Source organism: Falco cherrug, chromosome 6 (genome assembly GCF_023634085.1).
Source record: "Falco cherrug isolate bFalChe1 chromosome 6, bFalChe1.pri, whole genome shotgun sequence".
NCBI lineage: Eukaryota > Metazoa > Chordata > Aves > Falconiformes > Falconidae > Falco > Falco cherrug.
In genome coordinates, this window is record NC_073702.1 from 12527709 (window position 1) to 12547072 (window position 19364).

Below are 19364 nucleotides of genomic sequence, written 5' to 3' on the forward strand. Positions count from 1 at the left end.
GCAGTAATTGTGACACTGGGGACACTATCTTTCATAAGCAGTTTTAGTATCTAACCTGTTTTCCAATGTTCTGCTGATGGCGATCACCAGAACAGAGATATGCACCATGCTTTTCGTATCAAGGTCCGGGGTAATTCTTTCATAGTTCCAGTTTCAAACATTTAATCCCTTTCCAGTTGCCTGTAATGGTTATGTGGTACTGGATTGTTCAGATAAAAGTTTCAGTACTTGGTGAATGAACTTGTGATTCTTAATGAAAGCTGTAGAGCTCGTCTTTGCTACTGTCATTGTGTTGCTGGACCATGACTGAAGAAACAACCACAGTTTGATCAGTTAGAGAAATGCAGTTAAAACACCGACAATGTGCATATTTAAAAGATACCTAAAATAGACCCAAGCCAAACTTCATTCTCTGCTGACTTGGATGGTTAAAATTCAGATCTGAATTGGGGCATCTTCTATATCATGAAATTATAATTTTCATACAAAAAGTATGAAAGAACACTGGCCTGTTCCTATTATGCAGCATTACGCACTGCTGATGCTGACGCGCTCCTGGGTAAATGTCAGCATAAGCTCTGCATTGTGGATATATTTCAATGACGTGCTTGAGTATATTACTGAGGGATTTTAGGACAAAGACTACAAAAGAATTTCAGGTCTCAGAATGTTCTGGTTTTGAGCAGGTTTCATAGAAAGGACCCAAATCCCAGCAGCTGGTGATAAAAATCTCCATTACAGACCTAGCTAAAATAAATAGGCAAATCTGTATGGCCCAGATCAACACACATCTGCCTGGGTGAACCATCACGAATGATCTATGTGCAAAAGAAAAATGATCAGAAGACTGTATCTTGCTGGACACCTTATGAATATTTCCACTGCATTAAAAAAAAAGAAAGAAAAGAGAATGTCGCTGTACTGACTGAACTCTGACAAAGGGAAATGATGTATTTCTCAGGTTCCTATGAACTGACTGGAGACCAGCCTACATCCATCAAAACGATGCTTTTAAGTGGAGTTGAATAGTGGGCCACACCTTCCATCCTGCTTCCCAATGCAACAGTGAATTTGCCCTAATTTCTTAATTACAAACAGGAAATGTACCTCCCTGTGTTCTGCAAACCGGGAGCTGCTCTATTAGAGCAGTGACCCCAGAATATCCCGCATCTCCCGCCACGGATTGACTCACTCCTTTGGGCTGGAGCTGCTCCGGGTGGCACTTCACAGTTCACTGCTTGCTCACTGCAACGGCTACCTTGCTACCCTATGGAAATAGCAGCTGGAAAATCAATAGTTCTTTGCTGATTAATAACTGATTTTCCGCTGGCCAAAATTCAGCGTTGGCCCCAGCACAGCGGGCAGGCGGGGCATGCGTGGCAGCAGCTCTGCTCTTGCTGTACCAGAGCCTAAAACTCCTCTTTTTTCTCTTTTTTTAATTTTTATTTTTATTTTTTTTATTTTATTTTATTTTAATTCGTTTAATTATTTTTTTTAAAAAAATCAATTATTTTAATTTATTTATTTAATTCGCAAAGCCCCTCCAGCGTTAGAGCGGCGGGAGCAGCGCAGGAAGCGCGCACACCCCCCCACCGGCGGCGCTAGCCCGCTCCCGGCGCCGCCGCTGGCCGCCAGGTGGCGCTGCAGCCCGCCCTTCGCGCCGCCTCCGCCCCGCGGGCGGGCCCGGCCCGGGGGCGGGGCCTGGGGCCGCGCTCCTGGCGGCTCCGCTGCGCGGCGGGGGCGGCCGTGCCCGCGGTTAGTGCTAACTAACCTTCTGCTCGAATAAAGTGGGTTTAATACACGTGGTGCACGCCTTCCTAACAGGCTCCACAGTTTACTTGCGGGTAGGTGTTTATTTTGGAGCCATTTGATTTATCTTCTCACCGGTTTCATTTGAGGTAGGGGTGAGGAAGGGGCTCCCGGTAACTCCGGGTAGGCAGCAGGGCATGTCCCGGTCAGGCATCCCGGAGAAGCAAAGGACAGAGGACGATGTGGCCGATAACGCTGAAGACCTCAGGTCAGGCGATGTTGGCTCTGGTACATCGCCGCACTGTCTGCAAAGCTGGGGCTGGTACTTCTCTTCCATCGCAGGAGCACCATGGGTCCTGCGAGGATGCTGGCAAAGCGCTCCAGCCTCCCCCAGCAAAATGAAACCACAGCGGGCTGCTCCTGTGCCAAGAGGCCTGAGAACTCCTCAGGCGGGTAACCCAAAGGAGCATCCGCCTTTTGCAAATCTCTGCAGCAGGATTTCATTAGCATCACTTTCGGAAGAGCCTGCCACTGCGACACGGCCAGGTACAAGTACACCGAACGCTGCAGGCACAGCCGCTCCCCTGCCCGTGCCTTGCCTTCGCCCGCTGGCTCCATGCCAGGGCACCTGGCCAAGGGCACCGCCACGATGGACAGCCACAGCAAACGGTTCACGGGGGTTAAAGCCATGACGGTTAGACCATCTAATCAAATCTTTATTTAATACAAGCCCTTAAATTTACTCAGGGTCTCCTCTTCTGAATCCTCCATATGTGCCTGTCTTCTTGCAGCACGGATAACCAGACACGGAGAGTTCACCACCCACTTCTGCTGTATCGACAGACTATTCGGCTTTGCCATCTCAGACACGCTTCATTTCCCATTTGATTTTGTTCCATTTTATTCACCTGCCTGTGATTCTTATCATACCTTTCCCCAGCAGTTTGAAGAGCTCTTTAGTGCCCAGATTTTTCTTCTCATTAAGGTATTTATAATCATAACCAAGGCAGCTCAGCGTCTTTCTCATAACCCCATCAGCAGGAAGGCTCGTCCTTTGCTGCAAGGCAATCCCTCTGAGCCTTGCCTTAGCTTCACGAGGCTTTTTGCACTGCTTACAATTTTTCAGTAAATGGATGTGACCGCCCTTACTCCTTACAGACAAACAGTGTGTGTGTGTAACACGTCAAATGGAAACATGCACCACAGTGTAAAATCAAAGGTCCCAATTCTCATTCACATTAGAGACCTTTAACTAACTCTGGCAAATTACATTTTGTTTAGATCCAATGTACAGCTCCCCTAAAATGTTGGTGTTGGAAAGGGGCCAGACTGTAAATAAGGAGTTGAGTCTCAATTATTTTTATTGACTTAATACTAACCACAGACCATACTGTTAGGATTACTGTACTTTCTGCTTCTTTTGCATTATTAGAAGCACACACTGATGAGCACTCACATGCCCCAAGTAGGCTGTGCATGCATCCTATATTTTATAGTGGAGTGCAAAGGTTTATTTCCATCTTCTTTCATTTAGTGAGAGCAGAAGTGCGGTTCCTGAGGGGATGCTGCTCCGTGTTGGAGTGGAGATGGGAGACCTGACCAACTTCCCTCCAACCCTACCTTGGCATAATTTCATTCACTCCTTCAGTGGATGCACACTCCCAATTTATGTCAGCGCTAATGAAACAAGAATCAGGCTTGCTGCTTGTGCCCTAAATTTCCATTACCCCAGACTACCTTGCTACCACATCCCGCTTCTGCATTTAGAAATTTCCTTTGTTCCTTTTCAATACGCAGTTAGTAACAGCTAAATAGGGGGGCTGAAAGGCGATAAATACATCTGCATTTCTAAGCATGGCTGATGCTTTCTTTCCTTAAAATTACTTGCATGTGGCATCTACTTGCCTGAGTCATTAATTCCCCTTTTACAGAGACTGCCTCCATTATTTTTATGCTTTGTCCTTGATGTTTGCTTACATTGTCCCTGTTTTCCATGTCAGAGAGCACAAGGTGCTGTACCCCATTAAGGATGACTAATACATGGGCAGAGAGGGAAAAAGAGAGAGATTAAACCAGAAAGAAATGCATAGTAAAAACATTGCAGGGTACTTAACAGAAAAACCCTGCTGCTCACATGAAAGCTATCTGGGAAAGGAGACTATTAGAAAGCGAATGCACGTGACTGAGGTGGAAATACAATTAAACCACCAGAGTAAAATAACAGAAAATGTAGTAGTGAGGTTAATAATAAGCTCCAGTCATGAAAGCACGAAGTGTAGAAGGGAAATTACACTGCCAGTCATCATCTATTATTAGGGAACTCATTAAATCCACAGCAGTACCACTTCTTCCAATGGAAAATTTGGATGGGCACGAACGGGACCCAACAGGAAAGAGGCAGCCACATCCAGGAGAGCTCTGTGTGGGCGCAGAGGAAGGATGATCCCGCTGCAGATGCTAATGCAATATTTTCATTAATTGGTTTATGCGCTTACTGTGCATGTGCATCACAAACACAGCTTATTGCTCACTACTACTCCCTTGGCTTCCTTTTATCTCATTCTGCCTCACCTACCTTGCAATTTAAAGCCCCATATTTCAATTTCATGACAGGACAATCTGTAGCAAAATCTTTGCTCCTCTCTGCTTCAGTCATCCTGGCTCATCTTATTCTTGCTTCGCCAGAACTCGGCTCTCTTCATGCTGCCTGTCCTTCCAGCTTCATGCTTCGCACTCTCAAATCCTCTCCTTAAATTCCTTTTTCCCCTTCTCCCTTCCTGCCTCTGCCTTTACTTAGAAGTGAACCCACCGCCCTGGCTCGGTGTGCAGCTGGGTCATGGTATGTCAGGAGATGGGGATGTAAAAAGACTAGAGAAATCAGGAGCCTCATGGTGGGGAAGAAGGGGACTAGGGATGGGGATGTGCATGATGTGGCTGCCTGCATGATTTTTGCCCAGTAAAAAGGACATTAACAGGAAAAGAAAAATCTTGATGAGAACAACACATTTACACAAACGTTTCAGGTTTTGTTTTTATTGAAAGTGAAAGCTCTGTCAATACAATTTGCTGAGGCTCAGAGACCTTTAAATAATTAGAATAACTTTTCTGCATCTAATTTGAAAAGTGCAAGGGTTGCCAAAATAGATGTTGTTTCCTTGTACTCCTCTGTGGGTATATTATAAGCACACATTGAAACATGCATTCATATTGGGAGCTTGTAATCCTTAGCTGTAATTCTCCAGCTAGAAAATCTCAAGATAAGGATACCAATGCAACGTTTTACAATTAATTTTCTTTCTTCTTTTCTATTACAAAAAAATATTTTAAAACAATACTGTTAAAATGCCAAATTAAAAGTCATGTTGAAATTGCTTTAAACACAAATATTAAGCACTCGGGGAGGCTTGCAAAGACACAGTTGGGGCTGGATGCACCATTCCCAGTGACCTTCACAGCCTTTGTAAAATCTTGTTCAACATTGTGAACAGTGCCTCTGTTTTGAGTAGGAGATTTTAAACTTTCTATGAGCTTTCTAGATGTAGAAACCTACTGCCTTCTTGTTTATTTACTGTACCATTCTGTACTTTTAGATGGCAAATACTTTCGAAAAGAGGTCCTATTTATGTAAATATGTATGTGTTTCTGTATAAATGGGACATGGCATTCAACATGACAGTCGGTAACTTCAACACATGGACAGTGGGACTGAGTGCACCCTCAGCAAGTTTGCAGATGGTATCAAGTGGTGCAGCTGATTCACTACAGGGAATTTCAACATGCCATTCAAAGGGACCTTGACAGGCTCGAGGAGTGGGCCCGTGTGGACCTCATTAAGTTCAACAAGGCCAAGTGCAAGGTCCTGCACCTGGGTGAGGGCAAGCCCCAATACCAATACAGACTGGGGGATCAATTGATTGAGAGGAGCCCTGCAGAGAAGGACTTGGGGATGCTGGTGGAGGAAAAATTGGACCTGAGCTTGCAATGGGCACTTGCAACCCAGAAAGTCAATTGTATCCTAGCCAGCAGGTCAAGGGAGGTGATTCTGCCCCTCTGCTCTGCTCTCATGGGACCCCACCTGGAGTGCTGCATCCAGCTCTGGGGTCCCTAGTATAAGAAAGACATGGGCTTGCTGGAGTGGGTCCAGAGGAGGGCCATGGAAATGATCAGAGGGCTTAAGCTCCTCTCCCATGAGGAAAGGCTGAGAGAGTTGGAGTTGTTCACTTGTTAAGTACCCAGGAAGGAGTTTTTCAGCATTTCTTTCTTTTGTTCCTCTCTCCTTTTCATACAGTAATAGATGCTTGGGGGCTGGACTAGATGACCTGTGGAGGCCCCTTCCATCCCAAACTGTTCTATGATTCAGCTTGGAGAAGAGAAGGCTCTGGGGAGACTTTATAGCAGCCTTTCAATACAGAGGGACGACTTATAAGAAAGACAGAGAGAGACTTTTTACCAAGGACTGCAGTGACAGGACAAGGGAAAATGGTTTTAAACAGAAAGATGGTAGATTTAGATTGGATATAAGGAAGACATTTTGTATGACGAGTGTGATGGAACACTGGCACAGGCTGCCCAGAGCAGCTGTGGATGCCCCATCCCTGGGAGTGTCCCAAGGCCAGGCTGGATGGGGCTTTGAGCAACCTGGTCTGGTGGAAGGTGTCCCTCCAACTCAAACGTTTCTATGAACACCAGATGTGTAATACTCTCTCTCCAGTCTCCTCTCCTGTCCTGAAAAATGAAAGAAAAGGCGGGTATAAGGATATGGGAAGCCAGTTGAAGCTCTGGCCCCCAGCAGTGCTCGCAGCCTTGTCCCTGACCAGGCTGCCCAGGGAGCGTGGCCACGCACACCCCGCTGGCACCCAGCCCCGGTGCAGTAGACATGGGGGGAGGCCACCAAGGGTAAAAGAAACAGGCAGAGCCAAGGGAAAAGTCACGGAGAAATATTTATGAGAGCAGAACTGGCTAATGTTTCATGGTATCTTGTTTTCCGTGTGGGGGATACTTCTGAAGGAGGGGAGAGGGTGAGTGGCAGCTTCGTTTCCGAGAGCTGCCTTTTGCTCCAGCTGTTTTTTGGACTTGCCACTGGCAGGATTTGGACTTGCATGCTGTTTTCTCTTTTGATTTTTGCTAGCTTGCCGTGCCCTGGGGGAGCCTTGGAGAGCTGCTTTCTTTTCCCCTGCCTTTATTGCTGCTGCTCTCTATTTTCCTGCAAATTGTTTTCTCTGCCACTGCAATGGGTTTTCACACTTTGAGTTTCTTTCTGTGGCTTTCAAAGCTTCGATGGCCTCCAGCACAGTGTCCCTGGAAGCATTTGAGTTTGCATCAAGCAAACCTGGACAAAAGGAAGTGTAATTAACACTTAAAGTCATCAACACCCAGCTCATAGCATCGTGGTGGTAAAGACAGATTTCTAATCCTCAGATCATCACAGGGCTATGCTGTGGGCCTGACCTAACTGAGCCCCCTCATAGAGTACGTGGATGCCATCAAGTTGTGTGGACCATGAGGGTCCTGGTGCCTGCAGTGGGCTTTGCAGCTGGTGGCATGTGCACCCCTCTCCTCCACTGTGCTCCTGGCCCCAGCCCTGCCCATTCCTCTGGTCAGAGAAGAATGGCCAGGGCTGCAAAGGGGCATGGTGCAAGAGGATGGCTCCTTCTAGACAGGCTCTGGACACATGGGCCATCTCTCAAGAGAAGCACTAGAACTATTGGTTCATAAACTGAGGGGCAAAAGTAAAATGGCTGGAGAAAGTAGACTTCATATTTTATTTAATATCTTGCAATTAGTGAATGCCTTCCTTTTAGAAAGAGAGAAACGCACAGTCAGCACTTCCACAGCTTGGGGGGGCTCCAAGCAATACCTGTTGCCATCCCAGGCCCCAGGTCGGAGCACTAGGTGATATGAAATCCCTTTTTTTTTTTTTCTCCCTCTCTGGCCCTGTTGTTCCTGCCCCTGCTGCTGTTCCATCTGCTGGTGTTACTTCAGCCAGTGTATAGAAATCACAAGTGGATGGTAAAAAGGGAAGAATCCCTGGTGTGCTTTTCAACTGGCGGTATGGTGGTATAGCCTCTACAATCAATTCTTTCCCAGTTAACCTTAAGCTTGAAGAGAAACACTTGGAAACATGTAAATAAGAAGCAACAGACCTTAAATGCCTATGCTAATAGCTTAAAAGAAAGTTTTTAATACAGGAGGAAATAATCCTCTGACAGAAAATAAACCTTAGGGGAAAAAAACAGGCAAAACTGAATATACGCTGAGATTCAGGGGAGGTAGAAGAGGGTTTTACTTTGGGATTGGAATGGGATCTAGAAATCATAGTTGAAAAAAAAAAATAACCCTCAAACCTCACCCCAAAATTGTGCAAGCATTTTGCAGTCCCTGAACACCTCTAGCTTCCCTCTCCTGCAGTGGATGAGGTTCTCACTATATCGCCTTCTTCACTATGAAATTTAAATTACTTAACTATAAATTGCTTTCCAAACAGTGGCTAGCACCTTGTATTTTAGTCAAAGTCACTGGTGATGTGTCCAGGTTTCCTGGAAATGCATTCAGAAAGACTTCTATCGATTTAGACCTTCACGCAGATCTATTATTCCCAGCAAAATTCTCCCGGGGGTGAAGTTCATTTTTTTCAGACCATGCTCGTGCCAAACAATCCTGTAGCACCATCAGACAGGGCATTTGACAAAAGTGGTTTGGGGAAGACAGAGACATTTCATTTGATGGAGAAAATAATGTAAGAAAATTCTATTATTCTGGATGTTTGATTTGATTTTCTTCCTCCTGGTTTCACCTCTCCTTTAGACCTTGTTCTGGTGTGAGTCTAGGATGAGTAACTGAGTCTGACTACAGCACACAGTAGAGATGTGAATTATTTTGGCCCCAGCCTTGCAATGAACCTTGTGCAGGTGTAGAAGTCTATCTGCATTGCCAGACTAATAAATCCATGTCAGGTGAAGCCTTGTGCGAGCTGATGCAGGGAGCCTGTCAGTTACCTCTGAGAGTCCTCAGCTGGAAGAAAGAGCAGAGCTATGAGGAGCTCTTTGCCAGCCTCTGCTGCAGTTGGAGGAGAAAAAACAGGGTTTGCCCAGGACCTATTTGCCTTTTATTTTTAAGACTGGTAGGACTGCTCCAGGTAAGGTGCAGATAAATTTTACATTTTCACATTTAATACAATTCTATTGTCCCTTTATGCTCTGCATTACACAAGAGCACTGAGCACAGCTCTGTTTTGAACAGGTTTGATAATGACATCTCAGGTAAACAAGGATGGGAAATGGCAAAGGAAAAAGCTTCACCTTAGGAAGGTATCCCTCAGGCAGTGCTGTGCGTCTGTCTGAGCGCTCTGTACCCAGGCATCACATCTGGATCACCAGCAGCGATGAAGCAAGAGGCCGCACAGCTGGACCTGGCTCCGTGTCTCGAGAGCCCACCTTTGGCCAAGGCTCACTGAAGGAGGAAAGAGGCAAAGTGCAGGCAGAGCCCTGCAAAGCTTTGGGTTTTGTCTTTGAATACTTTTTTTTTTTTTTTTTTTTCCTGTGACTGGGAAAGAGTTGCTCATCGAGGGGATGTAGATAAAGCAGTGGGGCATCCTGGGTTTCTGGGCTGGGCCTTAGGCCAGTGCTCAGGTAGTTTAATTCCATGCAAACTTCTGCAAACAGCTCCTGTCAGAAAAGTAACATCATTCTCCTTATACTTACTTTACCTAATAACTGTTTTGGAAAACTAGAAGACTGGACAACGTTTATTTATTGTTTGTTCTTATTTAATATTGTACGTGTTCCTTATATTCCTTATATCACTTCAGTGTCTGCTTCTTGGTTGTTTTCTCCCAGTTGCAATGTTAAGAAATCAGGCAAGCAAGTTTTATTTCCAGAAAGCTATAAGCAGTTGAAGAAAGAGTTTTAATAATGAAAATGCCTGTTTTATTGCATTGCTGTCTAGAGCAGCAATATCTAGAAGGTATAAAAAGCATGTGGCTCCCTATTGAGGAGAAAAGGTCTGTTTATCACAAAAAAGCCTATTTAGCATTGAAGGAAATATTTTAGTTTTCTGTAAGAGCTTAAAAACTTCTCATGCTTCCTTTAGTTTTCTACCTCTGTGCTATAGTCACTTGTTGTCTCTTTTTGAAATTATATTAAGAATTCTTCGTGACTGGAGTGTGTTTATGTGCAACCAGTGCTGCAAGACCTTCATCCTGGTGCATTCTGTGTGATTAGCCTTCCCCTGCAAAGAGGCAGTGTACAAACGTATGAATCGCACAATAGGAATGCTCTACAGAAAGCTTTAGACAAACGGTGACTGATGCTCTGACCCTGTTAAAGTCAGTGGCAAAGCTACCACTAAGCTACCAAACAGTAAAAATTTAATTTAGAAATTCTAACAACTCTTAACATCTGACCTGAAGTTGTAAACGGGTGAATCTGCATTGGTATGAAGAGCCTGTGTGTGACTAAAAGGAGCACACACAGGATTTCAGGTAATGTTTTACATCTATCATAGAAAAATACTCCAGCATAAGAAGAAGGAGTTGTGTTATAAAAAAAATTCTGCATAAAAAAAAGTAGACATGTAAATTTGACATCAGTCACAGAAAGCTGGAAGAACAAAAGGAATCTGAAGAAAGAAGGATGATCATTGCTACGTGATGCATCCAAGTACAGATATCAACTATCATTCAAAAGTATTTTTATCTTATGTTCTGCCTGGGCAAACTTCATTCATGCACACTATAAATACAGGTAGAGGTGAAGACAATGAATTATGAGGACAGAAAGGACTAGCAAACCCAGCTCTTAAAATGATACATAATTTAACACTTAATCCTTTAAAGATTCTAAGAGAAATGTTTACAATAAGTAGTGATTTATAAATGACTGATCTTCTCCTGGAATGACTTTGGTGACTGTGATTCCATCTCTACGTTTCAGTATAGCCAGGAGCTGTTATAATAGTGAAGCTAATATACTTACCATATGGAGCTCAGGGTGGAATTTGAAAGCACTGAGCTGAGCTTGATCCATGGGGGTCTGTATATTGCATCGTAGGTGAGGTTTTGTGAAAAGTCTACTCAAATATGCATAGCATTTCAAAAGCAACACGCATGATGGACCTTCCATGAAGTTCTTTTTCTCCTTTATTAATGACAAAAAAAGATAATTTTGACCAGGTATTTCATGCAATCAATTTCAACAAGAGCACAGAGGCAGAGGACAGCCTGGACAGGCTAGCTGTATTCATGTCAGCTGGCTCTGATAAAATTTCTCCAAGAGTATTTTAGGACTTACTCTGAGTAAGCTCTGAACTGTTAATGGAAATTTCTGAAAATTGCAGGTGGACAGGGAGTCCTAGAGGACTGCAGAAAGGCAAGCAAAGTCTATCTTAAGAGCAAGATTAGGATGAAATCTATAGGACATACAATGATGGAGGAGTTTAATGTCAGTACCTGTAAATGCTCTCACTGAACAGTCACGTAATAACCAACAAAACAGACAATATACAGTTTTGTTAAGAGCAAATCACATGACACCCTTCTAACAAACTTCCTTAACATAGTTAGAAACCTAGAAAAACTTAAGGAATGACAGACAGAACTGATATTGACCATACCACAGCTTTTGACAATCCCACACAAAGTTCTCATAAGCAAGGTGAAGGAAAATGACCCAGGTAAAATTGTAAGGTGGATGTACAACTGATTGCAAACTACTATTTGAATTTATCATTCAGTGGGTTTCTTAAATGCAATGAGACAAAAGGTAGGAGGGGGTCTGTAGAAGTTTGGAGCTCTTTGGTTTTGTTCTGCTGCAGAAAAGGATCCAGAAGATGACAGTGGATTGCAGTTGAAAGTGCAAAATATAGTGCTGTTGCAAGACATTCAAATGCCCTTCTGGGATGCATTAGCAGGTATAAAATATAGGAAGCGGTTCTTTTACTTAGGTTGGCGCTAGTGACCTCAGCTGGAAATCTCTGTCCATTTTTGGGCTAGGTATTTTTAGAAGAATGTAGCTCTATGAATCATGCAGCTCAGAGGTGAGCAACATGAATGGTTAAGAAATGTGACTTCTTGGGAATGGCTGAAAGAATTGAGCCTGTCTTTTCTAGAAAGAGGACAAGGATTATATGAATCTTCATGTGCACAAAATGTGTCCTCTTCCTCCAAAATCAGCAGGGAAAAAAAGGTAATCTCAGTTGCTGAGAGAAAAGGTAATTTATATTAGACATTGTCCTTTTAATTGAAAGGGCAATTTAGCATTGGTTACTGCAGGGACTACCGGCATCCTCCACACTGAATGTTTTTAAGAGTAGATAAGGATGGTGTAAATCTGCTTGATATTGTCTCAGGGATGGAGATAGACTAAATCATGTTTGCTTGTTCTGCTGACCATCCGTAGATTGCTTGGACAATTTGACCAGCCTTCTGCCCGTCAGAAGCCATCGTGACCTGGCTGAGCTGTCTGGGGGTAGCAGCCTCCAACCAGCTCACAGTTTCATAGAAAAATCTCTCATATGGTGGGTGTATGTCAGCTTCCTCAACCAGAGAAGGATCAGGGCCATTTGGGGAGATGGTGGTTGGGCACAGGCTGTTGCCAGCACCATGTCTCTGCTCAGAGCTCACTCTCTGCTCAAGTCTGAAGGTTACCTTGAAAATGGGGGAGCCAAGTATAGGTTGTGTGAAATGCGGGGGTGGCAGCAGCATACACCCAAATCTGCGGCAGAAGGAGATGACCGAACAGCTGTTCCTGGTCTCAAGATATCCATAGTGAGGTCCTGGGACACCTGGTGGTCTATGAGTCTGGGGTTCAGTGGTCCATAACTGACCAGAATCACGATGCAGTTATTCCCCGTTAAGGACACACCAGTAAAGCTGGATGGTAGCCTGGGAAAAAATCTGAACTTTGGCACTGATCCACTGGTTGAAAATGTGTGGAAATCATTAAATGAAATGACCTCGAGGTCATTTTCAACCTTGCACTGCAGAGATTTCTGTGAAGTAGTAGAATAATTTCACTCATTTTTGGAATAACAGCAGGACCAAAAATGGAAGAACAAATAGTAGATAAAAAAGGTATAGTTCCAATATCCACTACTGGTAAAGCAAGTTCATGAGGCTTTTCTCTTTATACTGTACATAATAGAACATTAATGCATATTTGGAAGAGCTGGTTTGTTAAATGATGCCATTTGAGGATTATACAATATTCTCATCTCTAGTGAAAACTTCTGGCAAATAGCTACACTATGTTAAACTGGATTACTTGAGAATTACACATAGTGTAATTTGAGAGGAAGGTTGTGACAGGTGTAACTACTCGCCTTGTCTTTCCAGACAGAATGAGATGCTTTATTCTTCTTAAATGCCAAAACTGGCCGAGGATTGTTGCAAGAATAATATTCCTTAAAACAATATGATCAACCCAAATCCTTAAAGTTCCACCTGCCGGGAAAGAAAATGAGTTTCTGCATATGGTATCTCACTGATATGTACCGAATTTCAAGCCACAGGGCAAGAAATCTGCTGTGAAAAGCGTTAATTTTCATGCTTTGGGACTTGACGTCTGTGGAAGCCATGGTACCGTTACACTGGCACATAGGGTTGGATGAGGGTGTATTTTCACTTGGGACTTGCTACTTGTGCTTATCAGAGAAGTCCCCTAGCATACAAATGCCTGGCACAGCCCTGTTCTCTGAAGGAGGGGACTGATCCAGCTGACAATATGCCCCAGGCGCTATCTGAAGTTATGGCCCTATGTGCAAGCCTCAGTAGAGCACAGCAGGGGTGGCCCATGCCTAATGCAGGATGGCGCTTTCATCCAGCCCTCATTATTAAATTGTGGTATGTGTTACTATGTTTCTGTATCGAGCTCTCATCCTTAAAAAGATAAGAAATCAAAGTGTTTGAACATGGTGAATAGGAGTGTAAGCTGTTTACATAATCACTGTTTACATTCTGTTAGAGGTGACGAAATCATCACGAAAAAAATTGTCAGTGTTGATAAAGAGCATATCAGTAAACAGCAGATTAAGCAGGACACAGAGAGCCTTACAGCCCAATTATACATAATTTGCCATGGACATGGTTTGAGAAAGAATTGCACACAATGACTTAGAGAAAATTGCTTAGCTTGGCCACATCCTTATTAACAAAACAACACTGCCTGAGGGCAAATTGTCCTTGAAAAATAACTCCAGGGAATAATAGCGTGTCTTCATCCTTTGCCTTGTGATGAAGGAGAGCATTTTCCTCCCATTCCCACCCCCGCTAAGGTATGACGCTAGCCTGAGCCTCATGCTTGCCTACACCTGCTTAGACATGCCCCCTCACCCTTAGAGAGCCAGGGTCTACACCCCTAATCTGTTGTAGACCTTCAGCAGCTCATTTTTGGGGATCTATGCAGCGAATTCCTTCTACCTTACAGCCAGGGTACTACAGATTTGGGAGGCTGCAATATCTCTTCCATCCCTGTTCTGCTGTTCTGTCCAATGAGCATTCCTGCATCCTGCCCAAAATCTTACCGTCACCTTCTCCTGCACTCATGCACTGACTGCAAGGCAAATCAAATCGCCAGCCAAGTGAGTGTATGAGCCCACCAGCAGTCTGAGGAAAGTGTCTCTGCTGTTGTATTTTATCCCAGCTGTTCATGAAAAATGTGCTCTTTGTTCCACCACACCTTCAGCAATAATCCTGTGGGGCATTTGGCTGATCATATTTCAGAGTGACAGTCAGCTTACAAGTTTTCAAAATCAGAACTTGTTGTCCATTGTTCTCAGGAAATGAAAAAGCTATTTTAGAAAACTTTTATAATTCCATTAAACTAACATGAATATTACAGACAGATTGTCAAAAATGACAGCCTAGAAAAGACTGAAAGATGCAATGTCTTTTCTCATGACTTAATCTTTCCTAAAAAATGAACTATGATCTATTGCCTAATGATCTTTAAAATAAATAACAAGAGAACAGGTTAGAATAGGAAAGGTATATTTTAAGGAATAGTTGGATGAGCTGGAATTACTTGAATTACCATTCCTGTAACAAAATCTCAGAAATCACTGAGCACTTAGTATCTGTGGGGAATGGGGAAAATCCTGAAGAACAAGAACAAAAAGAATCCTGTGAAGGACAGCCATATTACCAACTTTAGAAAGGAGGGACTAGGATTATGTACAGAATACCTGGCTAGGGAACAGTACCACAGAAATGGACCTACAACAGATAACAAAATGAATCTAACTGTTCCAAGTATCATATGGAAGGCATGGGTGGTAAATACTGTCCTTTACAGGGCACTGGTAAGATCCTGATCAATGCAATATTTCTTGTATTGCAGTCCACATTTTAAGAAAGATAAAGATGTAATGAGAAGACTTTTATTTATTATTAATTCAAAAATTTCTAGGATAAAATTGCTTTTTGTAGAAAAGCCGAGATGAAGGGAAGGTATTGGTGCTAGCTGTGTAAAAGGTTGCTGTAAACGGGAAAGTGGTCAGTTACTCTCCATTTGCACTGAGACAGTAACCTTGTGAACATACAGTAACAGTAAGGTTTATGTTCAATATCAGGAGAACTTTTGTACTATAAGGACAGTTAGGTACTACATCAGAAGACTGGGTTATCATCATGGGAAGTCTAGACAAATGTCTCCTGGCTTGAGATCAGTGGTTGGACTACATGACCTTTTGTGCCTGGCATTTCTACAATTTGTTTCTTCTTAGCACATACCTTGATTTTTAAAGCAATTCAGTTTGTGCCACATTCAAATTCCAGCTGCAGGCTCTTTGTTTTGTTGGTCATACGCTTTCGAGCATAGAGGAGTGTGCTGCCCTTGACAAGCTGGAAGCTCCAGGGACATCCTGCTGGAACAAGCAAAGAAATACTGGGAAGGTGAGTGAAGAGGGAAGGAAGAACATATTAGCTCAGCGGCTCGGTGGCACCGTTACAAATACCACCAACGCAGAGCCAGTTCCTCAGTGTTGTTGAGCCCAGCTAATCACAGGCTGACTTCGCAAGCTCAGCACAAGGGTACTGTGTAACATGTATATTTACGGTATCATGACCACTGCTAGGGTTTAATGAGAATTTCAATGTGGGAGGAGACAACATGAACAGATGGAAAGGCAGCAGTAATCCGCCGACATATTGATGAGGCATGCAGGCCAACTGGGTGCTGACCAAGCCCAGCTGTCCCTCTCTCTGGTCTAGTCTATATGAGAGAAAAAAAAGAGGCAGTTTCAAGTAACATTTCCAGTGCATGAGTTTCTGGTTGGTGTTGATATAGTGTGACCCTTTTCCCACTGCCTGCCTTATCCATAACAAAGATGCCATCTTCACTGCCTTGGAAGTAACACCATTCACAGCCTGCACCAGGATGCAGCAAACTCCTCTTTGTTTTTGGTATTGGATCTGTACAGGCAAGCCTGTCTCAAGGAGAAAAATATGAGCTTAGGAAGAAGGTGGTTTGAAAAGGTGCCGGCTCTCCCCCTAGCCATTATAAATCCTCGGCTGTTCCAGGACTGTAAGGTTATTGGACTGAGACCGGTATGTGCCTTTTCATGTTGCCTGCTTAATGCTCCTGAAATCTTACGCAATTACTGTATGGAACACATATAATAGGATACGGTAAAGCAATGTCCCCAACTTGGCCAGCTAGCTCCCCAAACTCCCTGGAGGTTTAGGGAGACAGGTGTATGCTCTAGGTCTTTGAAGTGATCCGCCAGTCTCCAACTGCTCAGACACTACAGTGCCATAAAACATTCATCATCTCAGAGGTGCCGTTTATCACATCAGACATCCACTCTTAACACCAGTTTTCAAAATATGTCTTTCATAGAATCATAGATTGGTTTGGGTTGGAAGGGATCTTAAAGATCATCCGGTTCCAACCCCCTGCCATGGGCAGGGACACCTTCCACTAGACCAGGCTGCTCAGAGCCCCATCCAGCCTGGCCTTGAGCACTCCCAGGGATGGGGCATCCACAGCTTCTCTGGGCAGCCTGTGCCAGTGCCTCACCACCCTCACAGTAAAGAATTTCTTCCTTATATCTAATCTAAATCTACCCTCTTTCAGTTTAAAACCACTATCCCTTGTCCTATCACTACATGTCCTTGTAAAAAGTCCCTCTCCAGCTTCCTTGTAGGCCTCCCTGAGGTACTGGAAGGCTGCTATAAGGTCTCCCTGGGGCCTTCTCTTCTCCAGGCTGAACAACCCCAACTCCCTCAGCCTGTCTTCACAGGAGAGGTGCTCCAGCCCTCTGATCATCTTTATAAAAACCAGAGCAGTGTCAGCCAGTTATTTCTGTACAGCAAGGGCCAACGCAGAATCAAATAATATATTACAAAATCAAGTCCCCAGACCAAAACAAACCTACTTTCATATCTGCTGGTTCACAATATGAGGTGTCACCCGGCTGCCTTACAAGACAGTTTGCAAGCCTTGTCATACAATACCCACTTACCACAGTGATTGCCAGCTGTCTCAGTGTCACTGCTGTGAGCCCAGGTGGGGTTTTGAGATGAAAGATAATAGCTTCATACAGGGCTGATTTAGTCTTCAGGTAGGGCAAAGCATGCTTGCCGAGAAGTTTAATTGCATTTGGCAATGCTGGTTTAGGTCCACATCTGGTTATGCTAAAACAATTTATTCTGTCAACAAGGCCTCATATAGGTCTGAAACATAAAGGTGTGGGTGGTTCCTTTATGATTTCAAGAGAAAATGGAACAGACCCTTTGACTTCTCAAGGACAAAAAAAAAAAAAAAAAAAAAGAGAAGAAATCATCAGCTTGAGGCTCTTAAACAAAATCACAACATGGTGAAAGAAAACATTTTCTTTATGAGGAATAACTCCAGGGAGTAACCTGGAGCTGTTCCTCTTTTGAGGGCATTTCAGTATATTGCTGTTTCAGATCCGAAGAAAAGCTTGGATGCCTGAACAATTGCCTGTTTGGGATTTTTCTTACTGTATCGTGTAGTCTGCTAGAAGATATGTCTCCTTACAAGCTTGCCTGACATATGCTAGGACACTGGTGCTACAACAACATTACCTCATTAATATAACATTACATTACAAACAAAACATGGAATAAAACATTCAACCCTCTTTCTATCAGGACCAAGGGTCAAGTAGCCTTTTTCAACCATACAGCTTTCAACTTTCATGTTTTCATTCCCAGAGCCTGCTCGAAATACAAGCAAACTGACCAGGTACCGGGACTCAGGGAGAGCTCAGGGGTTTCTGTTAAGAGTCATATGAATGCAGGGGAGGGGTAGCCAAACAGTGTGAGAATGATCCTCTTCATATTATCTGAAAAGGTAGATTTGAAAGAAGACTAAAGGTGCAAAGGCTGAATCACAGGACAAGTGCTGGAAGGGATCACTGTTACAGTTCAAGAAGCAATCTTAATTGTAGTGCTTCCAGTCCTCCAATGCCCAAGATTGCATTTCTGCTAATATTCTTGTAATGTAGGGTTTTTTTGTGCATGCCCTTTTCTGGGCCGAAAAAGCAAACACTCTCCCTTCTGTGTAACTATGTTACCCCTGAAGGTAATCTCCAGAGGCCACATCTTTTGCTCTGTGCCACCAACATTTTTGTTACTTGTGCAAATGCTGTAGTTGTAAGACGTCACCTGGAACGTGGCTCAGCACCAGCGGGATACTCACTGGCACAGGTTTCAGAGGTGTTTGCTGGCAGCAGATGCTTGGTGAGAGCATTGATGTCCATCTGTACCCATGCCTGCAGGACCTCCCCTGAGCATGTTCTCTGCACAACCATTTCCCACCTCTTCACATTTCATCATCAAAGCCCGTGGCACAGAGGGATAATTGAATCTCTTCAGCATTTAGGATTCAGCTCTGCATTTCAAACTTATTTTGCCTTAAAAAAAATGCGTTTATTTTCAGTTAAAGCAGTGGTTATTTTGTGATGGTTTTCATCAAGCTATGGATAGCCCTGTACATCCCACTCGCACTATGTCACAGCGTGTCATGCCTGCCTCATCCTGCTCTGTCCCTGTATGGCATTTCTGAGCTCTGGGAGGCAGGTATGACACTGTGCTCCTACCAACTGCCTGTGACCAGAGAGGTCCAAATGGACATTTGCAGCTCTTCTTTCCAGGAATCTGTCGCTGGTTGCTATAGTGATAAACAAGTTGGCTTATTAGGAAAAGGAACAAAGCACTAGAGAAAATTACTTCCAAATGGCCTATGTGCATACATAAACATGCAATCTCGTTCTTCATTGTCAGCTGGGGCAGCTGGTTTCTTGTTTCTGGAACAGCGCAGGCCCTATATACATTATTTTAGCAAGCCCAGCCCAGTCTCCACTGCCTGTCTTTTCAGCACACAGCGCCTGCAGGGCTTCACTTACGAGTTGGATGATTAAATTTCTTGGGGGTTTCCACAACTGGATACTGTAGGAAAACATGTAGGAAAAAAGTATTAGGTGACCTAATGAGGCTGAAATAAGTCTAAAAGAGCAGAAGAGGAGAGAAGGAATTATGGTTTTGCTGTATGCTGTGCTGCTGCTTCCTTTTTCCCCCCCTCTCTCTGCTCCTTGCTGATGCCAGGATACCTCCATGCAGACACTTACGGTGGCGATCTGTGCTTGTCAGATGGCAG